This window comes from Poecilia mexicana, unplaced genomic scaffold (genome assembly GCF_051168715.1).
Source record: "Poecilia mexicana isolate PSO_F unplaced genomic scaffold, ASM5116871v1 scaffold_3, whole genome shotgun sequence".
In the NCBI taxonomy this organism is placed as follows: domain Eukaryota; kingdom Metazoa; phylum Chordata; class Actinopteri; order Cyprinodontiformes; family Poeciliidae; genus Poecilia; species Poecilia mexicana.
This window is the reverse complement of record NW_028263372.1, coordinates 17,224,647-17,239,525: the sequence shown is the minus strand read 5'-3', so window position 1 is coordinate 17,239,525 and position 14,879 is coordinate 17,224,647.

The following is a 14,879-nucleotide window of genomic DNA, read 5'->3' as shown; positions in this document are numbered from 1 at the left end:
TGATAAACCAATCATAGACGGACCTTGAGTGGCATTCGAACTCCGGGTCTCTGGACAGCAAATTAAAATTCATTATACTGAAAGATGAAAAACTATTGCTTTTGTCTTATACCATCACCTAACTGGGGCTGCTTTCACATTCACAAGTTTCTAGGCCATCTATCCACTGAATAGATGGAGCTGGAAATTCAGTGCTTAACACAATAACAATATCTAAAATTATAAGATGTGGGTCAGAGCTCACGAGTCTTATGATCAGGTTTAATATGTACAACTGGTAGGGACTAATCTACTCTCAACATTTTGAAAATGTGCAGAAGTCCTTATGTCATCCTTAATATGTGCAGAAAGTCTTTCACATATCAAATACATTTAGCATAGCATAAATCTGAAATACTTTAAATGCACAGCATCTATGGCAATATGTTCACTAATCATGTTTTAAATGGTCAAAGTGTCCGGCCTTTATTGGCTTCACCTGCTCTGTGATCGTTACTGTATGTGTCAGCAATGTTTAACCTTCTGTTTCATTGTTTTATGTTGATTTTGTGATTACAGTACTTATATATGTCATGTCTTCAGCTCAACCTGCTCGGCAGAAGGAAAGTAGCTTTGGGCTGCAATCTGGCATACTTGCAAGTACTGTGCATGCACTCTCCCTGTTTTAAATAAGTAAAGCTGAATCTGAAAAAAAGAGAAAAAAAAAACTGCTAATCTGAGGTGTTTATGTGATCTACAATGTTTTGTCCTTTTAAAGATAAAGTTCCTGATGGTAACAAACTAAACCTTTATTGCCTTTTATGACAAATACATTGTAGCTTAAAATAACTATTAAGCAATAAAAACCTCGTAACAAAAGTTAAGTTCTCCATTCAGCAGTGAACTCATAATATCATAATGGATAACTAGCGAGACTTTTCCTAACCTCAAAGGCAAAACTAAATGTCTGTTTTAATGACAAACATTAACATTACTGAAATCTGACTTGAAGACATTTATGTTTTCAGCATCAATTGAAAAATTAAATAATCATTAAAAGAGTGAAGAGTTTCTGGTTAAGAATATGTTTGTGTCTTACAATAAAGATGAAAACGTATCTGTGTGCCATCAACCTGAGCCCTCCAAAGTGTGCACAATAGATAAAAAGGTGAAATAAAAAAGAAAACACATTTCCTACTCTGATTCTGACATTGGAGTTTGTCGTTTCACGGTGGAAAGGGAAATCTAATAATGCAGACAGAAAGCACTTTACAGCATTCTACTTAAAACAACACATTCTAATGTAATTTCTGTGCAGCTGAGATAAAATTCCCATATTAAATTGATTCAGTGCCAGGCACTATGGCCGCCGAGGAATGTCCGCCGGGAACAGACGACCTTCACTTTGCCTTTGGTTACAAATAAAACTAAATCAAAGCCTCTTCTTGTTTAGTGCGGCCCCTCCACACTTTGCTCCTGGTGAATTATTTATATGTGAAATGAAATGACCTCTGGCACGTTAAAACCAGTAGAGATTGGGCAAGGACAAAACGGACTGAGTGACAGGCAGGGGGGGGGTGTAGGCGGGCAGAAGGTTGCAGGGAAAACAAATAGTTTAAGTCTGTTTTTGCACACGCTGTAGAGCAGAACTACAGCCGGCTGAGAGGAAAGAGGAAGAAAGATATAGAAAAAGTGATAGCTCAGCTTTCACCAGAAACCTGCAGGGGTTTCAGATGTTTGAAGCATTTCTTTCTACATTTGTTTCTGTTTGTGCGGCGCAGAAAAGGTGAAAGGTGACGGAAGTCGAGTGGCTTTTTCTTACACCAGCTTTCTTACACCTATTGATTTTGAAATTTTACCTTACTTTGCCGTTTTAGTTTTGTTTTTTCTAAGTCACACTTTTGTAAAAAAAAATCTTAGGAATAAAATGTAAGCTGGATGGTGTAAGCAGGTCGGAGACCTAAAGGCTTGGCAGTTTGCAGCCATCGAACATTTCCACTGCCTGCAAACCTTTTAAACGACTGCTTGTTAGAGTAAGCTCTCGTGCTCTGATTTATTTTGCTGAAACTGAAAGACAGCTTTACAGGCAGCAGGACATTCTTATCGATCTTATGTCAGTGCTTCAAAATTGTTTCAGTGTTGACGAATATAGGTCAGTCAGAACGACAACAAATCAACAAATATTCCCAAGAGCCACTGCATTTATGTAAAATAATTTACATCCCTTGAATATTTCCAGATTTTAAAGAGCTACATAAAGAGTTTGCCAAGCAGTAACTTAAAACCAAACTTGATGTCAGTTAATCTATAAAAGGATGGAAAACAGAAGGAAGTGAGCAGCGCATGACAATAATCTAGCAACAAAAATAGAGTGGCTCCAATATGACAGCTTGAAATGCTACTTTTTTCTTTAATCCCAGTTTACATATTGGGTCACACACACACACACACACACGCACGCACACGCACACACACACACACACACACACGCAACTGTGTACCATTGTTATAGTGGAAAATGTCTTTGTGTCGTGCTTCGTTTACACTGCTTGGTCATACAACTGAATCTAATAGCGAATGAAAGGGTATCTTTGACAGGTAGACGCTAAAACTCCTGATTCGAGGAGCTAACTGGACTTAGCAGCTCAATGCATTTTTCACCTGCAGTGAAGATACGCTGACAGCAGCGAGCAGAGGGTCTCCTCTTACGTTCCTTCTGCATGTTTACAAAATGATGCTCACACAGCAGCACAGAAGCCTTTTATCATACTGTGAGAAGAGTCCAGACAGACAGACGGACGGACGGACATGCCAGAAGACTGGCAGAAGCAACATATAACGTAGAGCCTTTAAACTGTAAATATGACAGCCAACGTTGTCATAACGTGGGTTTGTGTGTAGAATTAACTGAATACAATTTGGAGTAACGACAAAATGTTGAAAAAGTGAAGCGCTGTGTGAATGCTTTCCGGATGCACTGTATGATCTTTGTGTTCACTTGATCTAACTTCGCCAGCATGAGCGTTTCTCTGAAGGAACACTGAAGCAGTGTGACCGATCATCCTCCAGACCGGCAACAAAGAAGTGAAAACAGAGACTGAAATCTATTCAGAATAGTGACAGGCAGTATTGGTTCTTGCATGAATGGGGTCTTGGGCGAAGAGTTCCTCCTTCTATCCTCAAACCCCCATCACAACAAGCAGCCACCTTGACAAAGCTTATTTTGCAGAAAAAAATATATAGATTTTTTATGTAGCTTATTTTTATTTTTAACTTTAATAAATTATACATATATATATATATATATATATATATATATATATATATATATATATATATATATATATATATATATATAAAATCATATGGTACGTTAATCCTGTTGAGATTTGACAAATCTGTGTGTTAGACACAACATCGATTCTTTTTCTTTTTGGCTTCACAGTGCTCAATGGTAGTTCTGTTCAAAATAATAATAATAATAATAATAATAATAATAATAATAATAATAATAATAATAATAATAATAATAATAATAATAATGCTATTCAAATAATAAATTTTTTTAAATAGAAGTAATAATTACTTTTGGAAATAAGTGTCCTTAAAAGGAGATTAAAAAACACAGGAAAAGTGACCCTGGTGAAGTCCCATTGTATTAGAGGAACAAGGACAGAGATTCAAATGAAAGGCCTGAGCCCCCCTTTAGGTCGCCGAACTCTTGCATGTTATATTTAATCCTTTCTTAACTTTCTCATAGATTTATCTCAACACACACATATATATGTAAATATAACCCAGAATGCCCTGTGCATGCACCCCCATAACGCCCCAGGCCTAATGCTTTGCCATATGTCCACCATGGAGGATCTGGCTGCTCCGCTCTGCTTTGTTCTTAACACACACATACACACACACATGCACGCACGCACGCACGCACGCACACACACACACACACGCACACACACACACACACACACACACACACGATACACACCTCCTTTAATATGTGAGGCTTACCCCTCAGTATTACTACAGTTATAAAACACCCAAAACATTTTAAAAGATTGCGATGTTTTCTCCAAATTGGTTTAGGTTTAGATTTAAAATAATCTAATGATCTAAAGTCAATATGGCAGTTCAAAGTGTCACAGAAACTCTGGCAACAACAAGTCACTGATTAACTTTTCTCTAGCGGGTTGAAAGGCCTGTTTTATACAAAACAGCCATGAACATTTTAGTACGGAACAGAAATGTAAATATTAGACTTTTATGCCCCATCCCATCAAACATGAGCTAACTTGATGCCTTGGTGTTAACAACTTTTGTCTGTGAAGAGAAATGCAAAAAAAAAAAAAAAAAAATTCTAAACAATCACCCAACTTAGTGCTGGTGTTGTTGAAATGAAGCAGGCTCTGCTTGAGGCTTCAATTTAATTTAATTTTCGTCAAGTGAAAAAGGCTCATGAAACAGAAATCCCTTCAGGCACAGCTCAGACCTCCCAGCCTCTATTATGTTTGTAAATTCGTCTTTCTGATTACAAACGACTTAGCGTGGTAGTTACTCAGCTTTCACCAAGTGCACAAAAATTTCCGGAAACACATGGAGAGATTCAGAAGCACATTTACTTTCAGTTTTTTTTGTCAAATGGAAAGTCTGTTCCTATAACGGCACAAAGAAATGTCCTTCCTTCCTTTCTGCCTGTAACTGATCACGGTGATTCATCAAGTCACGCCTTCCCAAATTTCATCACAAACGTCAAATCTCTGGTTATTATATTCTTCGTAACCTGGGGGACAAGACTTTCCAGCAGACCAAAGCATTGTAGAATATTATATATAGTCTACTTGTATTTCTTTTTAGGAATATCATGAAAATTCTGTACTGCACCTATTTCTTTTCACCTTAGCTCAAGTGTTCATTAGCTGCTCTCTCTGCCAAGCAGTTGCTTTTTAATGACCTCCAGAGCCAGAGAAAAAAAATCAATTTTCCTAATGTACTTATGGGACACTGATAGATCCTCACCCTGGACTCAAATTACATGAATTAGGGGGTATAGCAAGAAATACAGCAACTGAAACCTGTGGCTGCTTTTCTAAGGTGAACAGTTATCATTTTTTATACCATTTTCTTTTTAGTTCTTAATTTTGAAAGAGTTTTATTTTATTAACTTAAATCAATACATGAAATGAAGGAAAACACTATCACTGTTTTGAAACTAAAAAATGAAATAGAGCAGTAAGATAAGAGGTCTATTTTTTCTTTACGCTGCCTGGACAGGAGAACCAGTAGATGAAACAGTAATGACTAGAGGCGTGACTCAGCGTGGACCCCAAGGGAAACCACCCAAATCCACCCTTGCTTTGCTCTCCTGATGGAGACGTGTCAAGTAAAGTAGGTCAGGGGTGCCGTCACTCCAAACTGTTACTGACACTCAGAAGAAAGGAAGGAACGGCTTCCTTAGCACTATTTACCCAGGACAGCCAACTCAGCTGATGCAACTCAGAGGGAAGGAGGGAAACTGCTTTGCACGTGTTTGAGTCTGTGTTTATCCAAGCAAATAACTCCCAATAAGTAATCTAATGGAACATTTTCCAACAAGTTTCTTCAAAAAAAAAATAAAAATGAAAGAGGAACAGTAGCTAATCCTTTATCTGCTTGCTTCCTGTCTAGTTGCAAGTGGAAAACTTTACTTTGACTTAGTGAACATTATGACATAAGGAAGAAGATTAGATGTGCGTGTGCAAAAATATGTAAGACTGTAACAAAAAGCTTACTGGTTAAGGCAATAGTAATTGATTTTTTTTTTTTACTGCTCAAACAGCAAAAAACAACTGCTATGTTCGGCTGAATGTCTCTAAGGCTTGCTTGTAAACGGGTGTTCAATGGGGGTTCAGAATAAGTGCAGCAAACCGATAATTGATTAACTTGAATGTTTCTCTCTGAAAACAATCTACACTGCGGCAATGTTTTCAAAAGGAACAACTACTGCACTCGAAATGTGACATCTGTGAGCTTTTTTTACCACTTTTATCAGAAGAGCAATCAGTTCTGGCTTTACTAACTCTGACAGGCACATTTACACTGCAAAAAATGTGTCGGTGCACAGGTTTTGAACATAGCAGTATGAGTTGAAATTTAGCTTACAAGTTAACAATGACAAATTAATGCTTCTTGACATGGCCTTTCTGAAGTTGTGTGGAGTTTGTTTCTTAAGAAACTCAGGTTTGCAAATTAGGATCTGCTGTCTTGTGATTTTTTTTTTTTTTTTTGGGGGGGGGGATGAGGGGAGGTTGGCTAAGATGATGTGCATTTGTCTGGATTAGATAATACTCTTACAGCTGCAGACATCTTCCCTTATCCTCTGCCAGGCTTTAGACTCCCAACATGGCAGCAAAACTCCCCAGTTGAATCTAATTGCAGTCACGCACCCCCTGCTGTCTAATGCGAGGATTAGTCTGCACATATTTGTTTCTATCCCTTCTTGAGGTTACCCCTTCCTTTCCCTCTCTTCAGCTCTCCCTCATGTCTCCTCCTCCTTCTCCTCCTACTCCTCCTCCTCCTCCTCATCTCCACTGAGCCACACGGACTGCTGCGTTTATGGGCCTCTACAGCTTTTTTCTGTGGTCTGAGCGTCTCCTAGCCTGCTGACACACGCAAGGCACAAGCATTCAAGTGCGGCACAAAAACAGCCTCTAAACACCTCCATATCGTGCTGGGCCATAAACTCGTGCCTACACACTGAAGCATGTAAACCTGGGACGTGGCGCACGTTTGATTGTTTTGCTGTTGAACAAGCACACTGAGGCATTTGTGGATGCTTGTGGATTGCCTTCGACTGCACGTAGAGGGTGGTATTGTGTGGTTAAAAAGAGAAAATTTGTGCTCTCTCATGTTTCGTTAAAAAAAAAAAAACAACAAATGGCTGATTTATGGCTGCCAGTATAATTTTAGGACGGAATCTGAACAATGCTGTGATCTGACACAATGTAGAGGGCCCCATGGTTCTGATTCATCCACATCCAACGTATGTGTGTGTGTGTACGTGTGTGTCGGGGGCTGGGGGGTGGAAACTCAAGTATGGATAAGAATTTCAACATGGCCTTTTGGGGTTATTTGTAATAAATTGAAATTTGTTTAACAGAACCTCTGCCATCTTTCAGTTTAAAAACGAAGACAGAATTGTCTTGCAACACTGCACACTTTCCAAAAGCACATTCGTTGGCCCCCGTTTTGCACACGAATGTGTCTCTGAGGTTAACCACGTTCAGCTCCGAGCTCACTCAGCTCTCTGACCAGGACAGTGAGAGGCCATGTCACTTATCTGAGGAATTCGCTCCAACCATCTCTTCTTCATAAACACTCCCCTGTGGAGTATGTTTCTCCCTTCTAGTTCTGCCTTTCCTCTTACACACACACCCCTGTAAATCTTCATGCTGTGCGGTCAGTTTGCTTTAGAAACAGCTGAAACCAAAACCCAAACAAGCGCGCACACAACTAAAACAAAATCCATCACGTGAAATTTACACAGCCAACAGATTCTACTTAAACTTTTCATAAACTGGAAATGCTCTGCTTCTTTTCCTTTTTTTGTATGGAAAGGACTTCTAACGGTGCTGTATCAAAGGATACATTTCTATGCAGAGGATTCTGCTTTGTATTCTTTTGTATCCAAAAGTTCCCTTTCAACAGTCTTTTAATGTTTCTCAGTAACCTTTGTGTCACTCTTAGTTTGGAACATTAAAACATTAAAACATCTGACAAAATGGCCTATCTTCAAGGCAGGGCCAGGACGTTTTTATTTGTAGCCATTTTATTACCTTTTAGCAATCTGGAAATTCAGTGCTTTACATGATTACATCAACAGTGCTCATTGGGCGACAGGCAGCGTGGAAAGCATGGGAAAAAATATGCATGTCAAAAAAGTTATTTTAATCTAATTTTAGGCTGGATGGGAAAAGGACAAATTGCACACAGCATTGTGTAGAAATATTTCTTTTCTTTGGCGTCCACCAGCGCTGTGTTCTTTTGTTTGTTTGCTGACTTGATCTTTGCAGAAACATGCCTCAACACTGTCACTTATTTGGGTGAAGAATTTTTAATGACTAAAATTAGCACAAAGGACACAACATACCAATCTGGGTTGCCCAGTCTCTCGTCTGCTCAGTAAGCCCAATCTTCCCATTGTTGTGTCTCCTACATGTACCGCTGCAATCCTTCATCTACCCTGACAGCACTACTGATGTCCCGTCTTCAACGTCTGACTTTATATGAAATCCTGTTAGTATGCTAGCTTTAATTCTCCTCCTCGCAGTTTTTATCATACTTACCCATTATGCTTCTGACATTATGTTGACCATTTGGCTGTGTTCTCCTGTTGGAAGCCGTGGTGAATACTTGCCGATTTTCCATTTCCAGTTCATATTTTTGCTTAATTGTTCAGCACATGTCAAAGTCTTGTTCTAAGGTAAATGTAAACTGATCTGATACTTTTGACAGATCTGCTGTAGCGTAGCTGACATGCTTCCTCGCAGTGCTTACATATCCTGATATAGTTTATCATGGAACATTGTGATTTGAAAGCATTTGAAAGCTTCTGATGCATTAATGAATGAGTGTTTATGATGGCATGATCACTTTTTCAAATTTTTATCTTAAAGTTTCAGAAAGGTCACTAAGATAAATAACTGCAGCATTCATATTTCTTAAAAATATGTTGCTCTGATGTATAAAAAATGTCTTCAGGATTGACAGAAACCAACAATGGTTTTAAAAAATATGGAACATATGCATGTACATGCAACAAACATATCTCCATCTGATAAAATGCAGACAGACGTGTCCACAGAGTAAAACTGTGATTTCCGTCAGAATGGAATTCCAGAGCTTCCGACTGATCCCAACGATGAGGAGAATGTAGCAAAGTGACAACAGAGATAAGAACGGTAAGGGGAGAATGTGATCTGGAGCACGTAGGTGTGTGTCTTTGATGTAAATTAGTGGTGCCCAAGTCCGGTCCTCAAAATGAAGCTGAAAGACTGCTGGTGAGAGAATCCAGCTTTTTGTGTTGGAGGAGGGATTCTTCTAAAAGCTGCAGGATGGTAGCTCTTTAGGACTGGACCTGGGCACACCTGATGTCAATAAAATACATTTAAATATGTACTGTATAACTGTGTACCTTCCTGTCTGAGCAGGTTGGACATTAGAGAAAGGGAAGTTTGATGTAAATAAATGTTCAGTCTCATTTTTCTTTTGATCAAGACTGAAGAGACTGACTGATCACAATTTTTGCTCTGTGCTGAGGTAATCTGGTTATTTATCTACTGTGAGTAAGTTTAACCCTTTGTGTGACTCTGCATTTTTAACAGGGTAATGCAACATGCAGGTCTCACCAGCCAGATGGACTCTCTGACTCCATTTATGCACTTGTTCAGGTGTATACATGTTAAGAGCCATTGTTTTCACTTCAGCCAGTCAGGAGTCTTAGAAATGTTTGCAATCATGGCCGCATTTAATCATTGACGTCGATGGCGTCCGACAAGATCAGTTATTTATGCTCCATGTCACACAAAACAGCCTGAATTATGTTGTTATTCCATTGTTTTTCTCACTAACGAAGTCTAATAAATTCGGAGATTTAGAACGAAAGTTCTGGATTTAATTGAGCAGTTTACATTTTTCAGTGATTTCCCCACCACCAACTCTCCATGAAGAGATTTTTGTCAACACTTTCACATTTTATGATCCCACTCCACTAAAAGCTGCAGTGTATGTGTGCATAACTATACGGCAGGGAGGTCAATCTATGTTACAATTGACTTCAAGAGTCAATTAGTGGCTAGCAAATAGTTTAATAATATAAAAATAATTATTTTGTTTTTTGTTGTTAAAATTATGGTTTAATTTAAATATACAGACACATATTAAAAGCATAGACTACAGAAATGTGAATTTCTAATGCACATTCTGGTATTTTGGGCTTCTTGCACGCTGTAATTTTCTGTCTTTTTAAGACAGATATGTCAGATATGCTGCAAGCAACACAGTTTTGTGACAGAGCTGTACCTTTTAAAGTTTGTTTTTCATTAAAACAAACTTAAAAAGTTTAATACGATTTGACTTTACGTTTCAAATGCTTGTCAATGGACTGATTTCTAAAGGTGTTACAAGATAAAAGGAATCGGAGTGCTGCTGCAATGACTTTAAACTCTTCATGTCAGCAGAAGGCCGTGTTCATTACTTCCTTCTGTATACACTGGTGAAAATGGGACAGCAGCTGTTGCATGAATGTCTGTGTTACAGACATTAATAAGTCATCTGGAAGGAATATAAAATCAATATTAAGACATCGTGGTTGGATCAGCTTCAAGCGCTCATGGTCTGACTGAGATGACCTGCTGTTGAGTGAAACTGCAAACTTCACAGTGCAACTTCAAAATATCAGAGGACGTCAAATATCTCATCTCCATAAGTTTACCATCTATTTACATAGACAATACATTTGTAATTTCCCTTATTTCTAGTCTCAAATACCATTTTACAAGTAATAATGACAAATCCTTTGTGGCTACTACAGTTGTTTGTGTCCTTAAAAAAAACAAAAAACAACTGCACTAAAAGACAAGCGAAAACACATGTTAGTAATTTATTTCACTTGACATGTTTGTCCACTTAACAAAATAAAAGGAATTTGACCTTTTCAGACACATTGTTGTTGCTAAACACAATCTAAACACAATTTCACACAATTCTGTGCAGTTCTTTCTTCCTTTCTTAGTGGAAACTGAAATGTTTTGGTTGTGTTTGTACGGAGAGGTTCATTTACAGATTTAGATGCAGTTATGCTTAAGATACCCAATAGCAAGAAATCTAGCAGTTCTGCACTGAAGGTTATTCTAAAACCTGCAACTATGGAGGGAAAAGTGTTACACTGTTCTTTTTTCACATAGCAGGGTTTCTGTCATTTAGTCCTATATTCAGAAATGTTTAACCTCTTTGTGTTGCTTTTTACTGCCACTGGTTTTAGTGGAAATTATTTTTTTAAATACTTTACATACAAAGAAAACGTTGCCCACCTGTTTGGAAAAAAGGAACAATGATGTGAAAACAGAAAAAAACTTTCAGGAATGAAAGTTGGCATAGTAACGCAGATATATTTAGCCATTTTCTTTTTAGTTTATTTTGAGTTTGATTTGAAAACAAAAGAGTAAAAGAAACAATAAATAAATAACATGCATAAGAAATATAGATTTCAGTCTAGTTGCAGCTCAGTTTTATGTTCAAAATGGGATAGGGAGAAGCATAAACCTATAAAAATCCTACCTTAGTACCTCAAAATCAAAACGGTCATTGTCTCATTTTGAAAGACTCGTTAGTAGCCATTAGGCACCTGTGCTTAGGCATCCAACATTAGTCTTTAGCTTGCCTTTCCTTTCCCCTTAAGGTGCCGTTCACGTCATTAGGATGCTCTTCAAGATGTTTCATTTATCCCACTCAGCTCCTGTAGACTAGCAACAGCAATTAGCCAACACCTGATGTCGCTGAGCTCATCATACCAACTACTTCTCAGTCCAACACTCCTCAGAGTGGTAGTAAGTGCCATCAATGGACAGCATGGAAAAGCTGTCATAATGTGCAGAAAGAGTAGAAGCTTCTTAAAGAGACAGCGGCAAATTGCAAGGCGTCGGATAGCTATGAAGTCATATGTCTTTTAAGTTACGATAGCATTTTCATAACAACTTCAGGTAACAGAATTACTTGATTGTGCTATAAAATGTATGCAAAGAAAATACATACTCCATGCTCCTTTTTCAGTACTTAATTATTTGAAATAGTCCTTAGTCCTGCTTATTGCTCATCCTATCCAATATTCCCTAACCCATAGTCTCAGTCCTTGAGCAGAACAATTACTTTGTTCTCAAAAGTGAAGCATACTTCAGTGTTGTGCAGGTTCTACACCTTGAACCAGAATTTAAAAAAAAACATTTAATTGCTAAACAACGGTTATTTTTGAAGCATAGGCATAATACCTTGTTGAAGGCACAGGTGTTCCACTTTATCCTGCAGTAATAGCTCCATATGCTTGTAGTAGGATTGAAGAGGCCCTTGGCAGACCCTGAGGGGTTCTAGACATGCTGGCCTCCTGCTGTCCCCCTGCAAAAACACAAGGAATACTCGGCTTTATTCTGTTATAATCCAGTCTGGTTTTAATTTAAACTGGGCCTCTTTGGATCCTGGCCAGGTAAAAGCTTCCCACTGAGAAGATATCGATCTCTCTCTCTCTCTTTCTCCCCTTCAGTCATTCTGACCTCTCTTGCTCCATGATGTAAAATGCAATCTTCTTTGCAGTAACACGGTATGACAAGAAGAGATACACCCTCGTCCTTGGGAAATATCACCATCAATCTGCCACCTTCACTGTGGCACACATTCTTCCGTCTACCTATGCCGACTCATCCAGTTGTTTCCACCCAGTTTCTCTCTCTTTATTGCTAGAAGCTTCCAGCAAAAGTGATATTGGAAGTAGGCTCTTGTGCAGGCGTTACATTTGATTTACTGATTGATTTTGTCCTTAATGGCCTTCCTCTCCTTACCACATCTATTCTTGGGTGTTTGACGCAGCCAAAGATAAAGCCTCCCATGCACTAAGTGGCGGCTGGGGTTTCCATAAACCATGCACCATTTCTAATTTCTCCACTTGTTTTTAGGAAAGGTTGCTTGATTATGAGAAAAATTGTGACACAATTATTTGGGCTAATGTTAAAATTATAATAATTGTGACTAAGCCTAGAAACCCATTGATTGTTTTTTTTTTTTTTTTTTACTTTTAGACAAAAATAAAAGCATACTTGAATGTACCAAAATTAATTTTTATATATTTTTTTCTTGTGTGTTATCAAAACAATCTAAAGGTAAAGTCAAAACTGGAACACCAGCTATAGTCATTTTAAAACAAAAAATATATATATTTTCAGAGCGTCATGATTAGAGAAATAACAGAAGTTGCGGCATTGCTTAAGTTTACAGAACACCATTAAAAACAAATGACGCAGTGAGCTACACCGCTCATCTCCAGGTAAGATCTACGTTCCATTATTTACATGCAATAAATGTTACATAGACAAGTGTAGCTAACTTAACATTTCTGGAGACAAATTATACCTTTTACAAAACAATGGCCGTCTTTTGTTGAGGTTCGGTGGGTTTGTTTTTAAACTCTACGATCACACATTTTTCATTTGGGTGCAAAAATCCTTATTTCACTCAGATATTATGCTGGTCTTCCACAAACCTCTACTCTCACACCGTTTAAATTATTCTCCCATTGGAACTGCCTCTGTTTGTGGATAAACCTGCGATGTTCGCTCTGTTCTCTCTGGTCACTGATCTCTCTGAGAGCAACAGGCTCCAAAATAAGGCAGCAATACCAAGGTCATACCTTCATCTGAATAACTGAAAGTGTTAGCAGCCAGAGTTGTTGCCTCAATCCAAGGGAGAGCAAAGAAATCATCTATCCAAATGGAGAAAGCTAAAGTGTGAGGTGAGGTGCAGAAGTCAGACAGAAGCAGAAGATATATGGGTCACTAACAGAATATTTCTAAGCCCACACGATTTCCACCCCATCATCCCCCCCAAGTATAGCAAGGCTTAAAGTAAGAGCAGTGCAACATTTCAAAGTGAAAATAAGGATAAATGTAAGCTCATACTTAGAAAAACTCCTGCATAAGGAGGTTCACTGTAGGAGCACAGCAGTAGGACCCAGAAAAAGCGCTTGGGAAAGGCTAAAAGCAGACCGGTTCTCCACATACAAATCTGATGGGATCTCAGTGCCTTTTGTGGGAGGAAATCCAAATCCACATGGCCCAAAAGATCTACTGCTGACATCCTGGTTTCAGACTCTGCTAGGGTTTGCCTTAAAAGTCCAGCAGCACTGTCCATGCACAATGAACCGTCACTCTTTAACTTTTTAAATTTTCGGTAAACTATACTGAAAAACTGTAATGGATCAGCTTCCTTTGTACATGGAGTTAAAGATTAACATAGTAAAGCATATTTCATTTAGATTCTCTCTAAGTGCTTTATTTTTTAATTCAGGGTTTAATTACTTATTTTAGATTTAATTACTCTAAATCTAAAATCAATTAATTTTCCAACAACTGTATATGTGCCTTCTGAAAGCATATTACTTAGTATGAACTTATATTCACTGTTTTCATGCTGAGGCAAAAATGAAACAATGAACAATTTTGTATTCATTTCTTTCCTGTGAAGGGAAAAACATGGTTTTCTTTCATATAGTGCCTGGCTTTGTTTCCGATAAAAACCTCGAAAGAAGGAGGGAAAGAAGTGATCAAAAAGAAGAGCCCCAGATATGTTGCATGTGAAAAAGGTCCCTTTGGGCTGTTTCTTTCAGCGTTATCTCTTATCAGCAACCATCTGTAGAAGAGTGAGGGTGTTGAGTCACAAGGAAGCGAGCAAACACCTCACAGGACTCTCAGTGTAAAGCAAATACAGAGCAACATCTGAAGCCAAGACTGGATGAAAATGGTAAGGTTACACATGGAAGTTAAAGTGAATGCTAATTTTTTGGTTCCTACCCTTTACATTTTTGAGGGAAGAAATGATTTAAAAACTTCAATTTCTGTTTGTCAAAGGCTTTAAAAACTCAGATGTAGAACAAGTGATGTAAAAACAGTCAAATGTGTGACACTTTGGATAAAAGTGACAACTATATGTAACGTTTTAACTTTAGAAAGAAGCAAGAGATTCGGTTTTGGGCTGAGGAACCTGGCACTGCTATGTGGTAATCCTCAGAGGAAGCACAGATAGATGGATAGAGACACAATAATCTTTTTGGGGGCAGAGGACAAAATCTTAGATTTAGGAAATTGCCAGAGTAC